The 6,699-nt window shown below is 38.1% G+C and overlaps 1 pseudogene; it reads left to right on the forward strand.

Moving 5' to 3' along the window:
• The first annotated feature begins 1,419 nt into the window (after nucleotides 1-1,419).
• Nucleotides 1,420-2,229, forward strand: LOC110192793 (riboflavin kinase pseudogene; annotated as a pseudogene).
• The last annotated feature ends 4,470 nt before the right edge of the window (nucleotides 2,230-6,699 follow it).

A 6,699-nucleotide genomic window follows, 5' to 3' on the forward strand; every position in this document is an offset into this window, starting at 1 on the left:
TGTTTGACATGCTGATGGGATAGTCAGTCAAGCAACAAGAATTTATTTAGTACTTGTAATGTGCTTGGCACTATGTTAAATATTGGGAATACAATGTAGCATTTATAAAGGTTCAACATAATTTCTGGGTAATGTAATAATTTTATTAATGATGGATAAAAGGATGGTCATTTGGCTGTCTCTCTCTTTGGCCAAAGACAATCATGGTGGCCAGGCTCCTGACTTATATATTCTTTTGGAAGAGGCGTGTTCCCCAGGGTGGCAATCAGCCCTGATTGGTAACAATTAATGAGAGAATGAATAGTACAGTGAGGGGCTGACAGTGACATCACATCACATTTAGACAGAAAGACTATCTCCCCCAGCTTCTATCTCCACCTAATTTAGACAAAAGAGTCTGTCTCTACCCAAGTTTGATCGAATGGAATTCATCTTAGGGTAGAGATTCCTTCTAAGGTTGGTGGGGTTGGATAGAGGAAGTTAGTGCAAACTTCAGAGACTGAGGTATTGAAATGAAGATAGAAAAAGGGGGAATCTCCCCAAATTATTAGTTATTAATAATCATTTCTTTCACAAAGAAAGGCAAAAACAATTCCTGCCCTCAAGGAACTTACATACTAATGGGGAAGACGACATGTAAATAAGTATGTATATATTATATATAATAGAATATTATTGTGTATTATATATATCATATATTATATTATGTATAATGTAATTGTATTATATTATTATGGTATATACATACCTATTTATTTACACTGTATTTGTATATATTTGTATGTGTATACATATGTATACATACATGCATATGTATATATCCATATGCAGAATAGAAGTGAAGTAACCTTGGAGGGGAAGGTTCAAAGGCCACCTGCAGAAGGTGGGATTTCAGCTAAGATGTGAAAGAAGCCAGGGATGTCAAGATGCAGTGATGAAAATGGAGAGCCTTCCAGACATGGGGGACATTCAGTACAAAAGCACAGAGATGGAGGTTGGATGGTCATGGGCAGGAACAGCAAGTTAGCCAATGCAGCTGGACTGAAGAATGTGTCAAGGGGAGGTGTAAGGTGCAAGAAGGCTCTAAAGGTAGGAAGGGGCTAGGTTATAAAGAGCTTTAAATGCTAAACAAGACTTTCATATTTGATTCTGTAGGTAATAGGGACTTACTTGAGCTCTTTGAGCAAGGAGGTGATATGGTCAGACCTACACTTCAGAAAAAAACAGCTTGAAAGCCAAGTGGAGGATGGGTTGGTGTGGGGAGAAAATTGAGGCAGAGATACTAGTTAGAAGACTCTGGCAGTGGTCCAAGGGAGAAGTGATGAGGGTCCGACTAGGGTTGTGGCTATATGAGCGTAAAGAAAAAGATATGTGGGGCCCGGGGGGACCGTTGCCCTGAGTTCCACGGCGGCTCCTCCGGACTCTTCGCCCGGGCCGTCTCCCGAGCCCGAAGCCGGCGGCATGATGAAGCACCTGCCTTATTTCTGCCGGGGTAAAGTAGTGAGGGGCTTCGGACGCGGCTCCAAGCAGCTCGGCATCCCCACAGCTGACTTTCCTGAGCAAGTAGTAGATGATCTCCCATGTGATTTCTCTACCAGAATTTACTATGGTTTGGGCCTCTGTTGGAAATGGATATGGATGGAACCCATACTACAAGAATACTAAAAAATCTGTGGAGACTCACATTATACATACCTTCAAAGAGGACTTCTATGGGGAAATCCTTAGTATAGTCATCACTGGCTACATCAGACCAGAGAGCAACTTTAGTTCAATTGATGCCCTCATTTCAGCAATTCAGGATGATATTGAAGAAGCTAAGTGACAACTGGATTTACCAGAACATTTGAAACTCAAAGAAGATAATTTCTTCCATATGCCAGAAAGCAAAATAATGAATGGCCACTGATCAAAAATCATTTTATTTACTTGTTTATTTTTTCCCTTGTATTCCACTACTCTTTATCATTGCTGCAGCTTTGTATTTGCTTAGATTAAGAAGTTTTCTGATAGCTGTGAATTAGTTTATACAATACAAAGTAGTTGCCATTTTATGCTTAATGTTACATTAAACCCATCATGTAGCGGTACCAAAAAGGTTCTTTTAAAAATCAAGATTTTTTTTAATGTTGAACTATACAAAAGCTTCATGAAACACACTACAGTAAAAGCAGAGAGCATAACAGGATCTTAAGGCTTTTTTTATGATGGAAATATATGTTTACAAGTAAAAACTGACTGGTTTAAGTTCTAAGTCATTTGCTGCAGGCGAGACTAGAGGTCATTCTAGTGGCTATGAATTCTCTGTAACACTTCTGACTTCCAACTAACTGCTGTTAGACCTGGATGCCCTGGAGAAGTAAAATGTGTATTGTGTGAAGCTTTGGCAGTCTAATGCCCTAAAAGGAAGAAATGGTAGAATTTGTGTTTTGACATGTGTAGCGTAATATGTTTTGTTAAAGATGAGATTTTGTGAAACTTCATTTTATTTGGAATTATTTATTAAAAGGAAGTTTCTGATTAGGGTCATTGTTGCACTGTTGTCCATTTTATATTTATTTTCATGCCCTGAATTCTAAGGGTTTTTGAATTTTAAATAGTTCAGAACTACACCTCTCAAATTTCCATGTTTTTCTGTTTCATCATAGATGGTATTGTTTGTATTCAAAATTATTTGAACCTTCTTTTATTCCTTAAACTTTGATTTCTTTCTGTTCATAATATTTCCAGTTTATGATATTTATAGTGAAGTATGCAGTCCTTTCCCTCCACAACCATTAACTCTGAACAATAATAGATATGCAAAGATTATTGGATTCCACTTCAGAAAAACAAAACTTTTGAATATTGCCACAACTCTAGTTTTTAAAGTAACTCATTAAAGGGGGGCAGGGGGAGATACTCAGAATTAACCACTTGGATAGAAAAAGCCTAAGTTCAGCTGATGTTTCCCAAAGGGAAAACATTTAAAGGCCAATTAAATTATAGAATATATTTTTAAAGTTATTTAACTTATTTTAAATGTAATTATGTATGTTAAGCATGTGTAAGCTCTGCTGTAATTGTGTAATTACAATGTTAATGCCAGTCTTACTGACACTTGTAACTTGAAAAAGGATTTGGAAGGTTTGTAGGTTAAAATTTTCTTTAAATCTTCCCCTTTTAATCCCATGTACTTTTCCACTTTCTAAATAAACACCTGAATTTTTTGACATTAAAAAAAAAGATATGTGCAAGAGATGTTTTGAAGGTAGAAAAAAAGAATAGCTGTGTGGGATGAGAGAGTGAGGAATTAAGGATGAGACTCAATGATGGGAAGCTGGAAGGATAAGATAGGAATTCTGGCCAGCCATCTGACTTGTAAATACTGGTGATCTAGCACTGGTTCCTTAGGTTTGTATCAAGATGGTGGGAGATGAGGTACAACCAGAAGGTACCCCACTCCTGGAGCAGGTACTTAGAGGCTCATGGTCTCTGATGTATGTGATTCCTCTTTAGTGTAGGCACACCTCAAACTCAATCCATCCAAAACTGAACTCATCTTGCCCCAAAAACCTTTTCCTCCCCTAACTTTCCTAATTCTGCCATCCTTCCTGTTACTCAGGTTCATTACCTTGAGTAATCATTTTTTGACTCCTCCCTCTCTCTCACCCACACATGGAATTATTTGTCCGGTCTTTTTGATTATACTTAGGCAATATCTTTCCAATCTACTTCTCTTCACTCCCACTGACACCACCCTACTTCAGGCTTTCATTACCTCTCACCTGGATTATCTTGATAACTGGTCTTTATCTGCTCTTCCAATTCATCTTTCACAAACAACTTTTCTAAATTGCATGTTTGATACTGTGATTCCTTCCTCTATTCAAAGCATCCCCATTGCCCACAAAAAAAAAGTATAAATGCCTGATTCTGACATGCAAGATCATCTATCATGTGGTTTCAACTTCCTTTTCAACTTTAGCTCATAATTCTCTTATACGTATAATCTATATTCTAGCCAAATAGATCTATTCTATGTGCTTCTTAGTTCTCCCTTGTAACATCTCTGCATTTATGTATTCAAATTTTTGTACATACAAGACCTGTGTATAAGTCCTACCCTCTACTCTCTCTATTCTTTTCCTCAAGTTGTCCACTGTTGCTGAAATGGATTCCCTATCACCCTGTGCATTTATCTTGAAGTTCTATTCCTTCAAAGCACAACCAGGTCACTACCATTCTAGGAAGACTTCTCTGACTAAGCCCCTCCCCCTCAACTGAAAATGATCTCTTCATCTTCTATCTCATAGCACTTTGCCCTCACCCTGGAAGTTCACTTCACCCCTGGACTTTTCACTTTGAAAGAATCCTTTTGGCTTCTTCTTATTACCTAGTTCCTCTTAGAACCTCCATTTTAAGGCTGATGCCCAGGCAATGCATATCTTCATACTTCTCCATATTCTTAATTCTATATACTTCCTCTTTCATCTTCCCCACCCCACCTTCAAAAACACCACCTCTCCCTTCTTCCCCACTCCTAATTTCAGCTTCCGTTTGTGGGTTGTGTTCCTCCATTAAAAGTAAATTCCTTAAGGGCAGGGATTATCTTTTTGTTGCTCCCTGTGTTTAGCCTATTCTCTAGTACAAATTTAGTGCAATGTTTGTTGACTGCTTTCTTTACAATCCTCACAAGTACCTTGTACTTGGGTACATCTTGTTTTCCTCCTAAGACAAATCTACTTAGCTACACTCAGACCCAGTCCTGCTCTAAGGCTCTGCGCTCTTGACTGCTGAAAGTTCACCCACCGTCATTCCCAGATCTGAAACTGAGCCCTTGAGGACTTAAGCTCATTGGCTACATTTGGTAGTGCCTAGGCTTGGAGTCAGAAAGATCCAAGTTCAGATCCTGCTTCAGACAGTTACTAGTTGTGTGACCCTGGGCAACTCACTTAACTGCACTGACCTCAAGTTGCCTCATATGTAAAATGGGGAGGTAGGAGTTGAGAGATGATAAATTAATTCCCTACTAAGTCCAAATCTATGATTCTCTGAACCTTTTATGCCCAGAACTCCTGCCCTGGAGAGTGATGGCTGAATGGTGGTTGCCTCAGTCACGAGCAGGTCTGGCCACATTTTACTTCACACCCTGTCACATAGAACACATTCTTGCACTGCCCTGCCCTGCCCTCCCCTCCCCTTTTTTCCAATTCTAGAACCAAAATATCTCTTCAAGGCCACCCTTAACTCTTTGAGGGCAAGGATTGTCTTTGCTTTTACATTTCTATCCCCAGTGCTCTGCAAATAGTAAACATTGGAGAAATGCTTTTTCCTTCATTCATTGTCTCCCTCCCCAATCCCCATTATCTTTCTTCCTCTACTTCTAGGGATAACAAATCAGTGCTACACCATTCCTGCAAAGTATTGACAATTTATACACCTCTATGACTGCTCAGAATCCCTATAACTTAGCAAACCAGAACACCTCTCCCTAGCCACCACCCCCATGTGTTGTCTTCCTCTATTAAAATGTAAGTCGGAAGACAGGAACTATATTGCTTTTTTTTTTAAGGCAACTATATTGCTTTTTGTATTTGTATCCTCACATCATCTATCCTGGCCTCAAAACCAGGAAGCCCTGACTTCTAACCCCTCTCTTGATAGCATACTGATTGTGTGATCCTGAGCAAGGCTCTAAACCTTCAATGCTCTAGGTGATGCTCTAAGACTGTAAGGTGTAGAAAAGATGCCTACCTGCATTGGTAGAGTGAGTTTCCTCCTTCAGGAGTTTCATTTATCAATGAAATCACCATTGCAGTCCCTATCTTTGTCCCCAAACCCCAACACTTAGGACAATGTCAGAGAAATCGTAAGGGCTTAATAAGTGTTCACGCAGTCATTCACTATTAGACTGTAAGTTTCTAAGAGTGAATCTATTTTTTTTTACCTCTTTTAGCATATTAGCAGTACTATCTAGTGGCTAGGGGTTTTCCTTGGAGTCAAGAAGACATAGATTGACAGAATCATTGACTCATAGAATTTGAGATTTGGATGGAATTTTAGAGGTCATCCAGAGAGTCCAAGTCATTGATGAAAGGAATTAACATTATAACATATTCTAATAGTTAATCTGGACTAGTCCTGCCTCTGATGCATATTGGCTATGCAACTCTAACCATTAGGCAACTCTCTAAGACTAAGTGACAGAATTCTAAATTACCAATCTGAGTCAGAGAAGTGAGTTTCCACACCAGGAGATAGATTAGATAGATAGATAGATAGATAGATAGATAGATAGATAGATAGATAGATAGATAGTTAGATATAAATAGATGTAGAGATATACACATATGTATGATGTTCATATATAATCCTACCTAGACATGTATGTATGTATGTGTATATGTATATGTATATGTATATGTATATGTATATGTATATGTATATGTATATGTATATGTATATGTATATGTATATGTATATGTATATGTATATGTATATGTATATGTATATGTATATGTATATGTATATGTATATATATCTTTATGAAATCACAAGTCTTAATAGGGGAAAAAATGTGCCCTGCACATAACTGCAGCATAATAAATGTTTTTTGAATTGAAGTTGAGTAAATAGGAATACATACCAAAGTGTGACATAAGCTGATCAGTTTTTTGGCAGGTGAAACCTGAAATTTAAGGAAATAAAGGTTTGAGC

Source organism: Phascolarctos cinereus, unplaced genomic scaffold, assembly GCF_003287225.1.
Source record: "Phascolarctos cinereus isolate Bilbo 61053 unplaced genomic scaffold, phaCin_HiC Scaffold_3;HRSCAF=262, whole genome shotgun sequence".
NCBI classification, from domain to species: Eukaryota; Metazoa; Chordata; class Mammalia; order Diprotodontia; family Phascolarctidae; genus Phascolarctos; species Phascolarctos cinereus.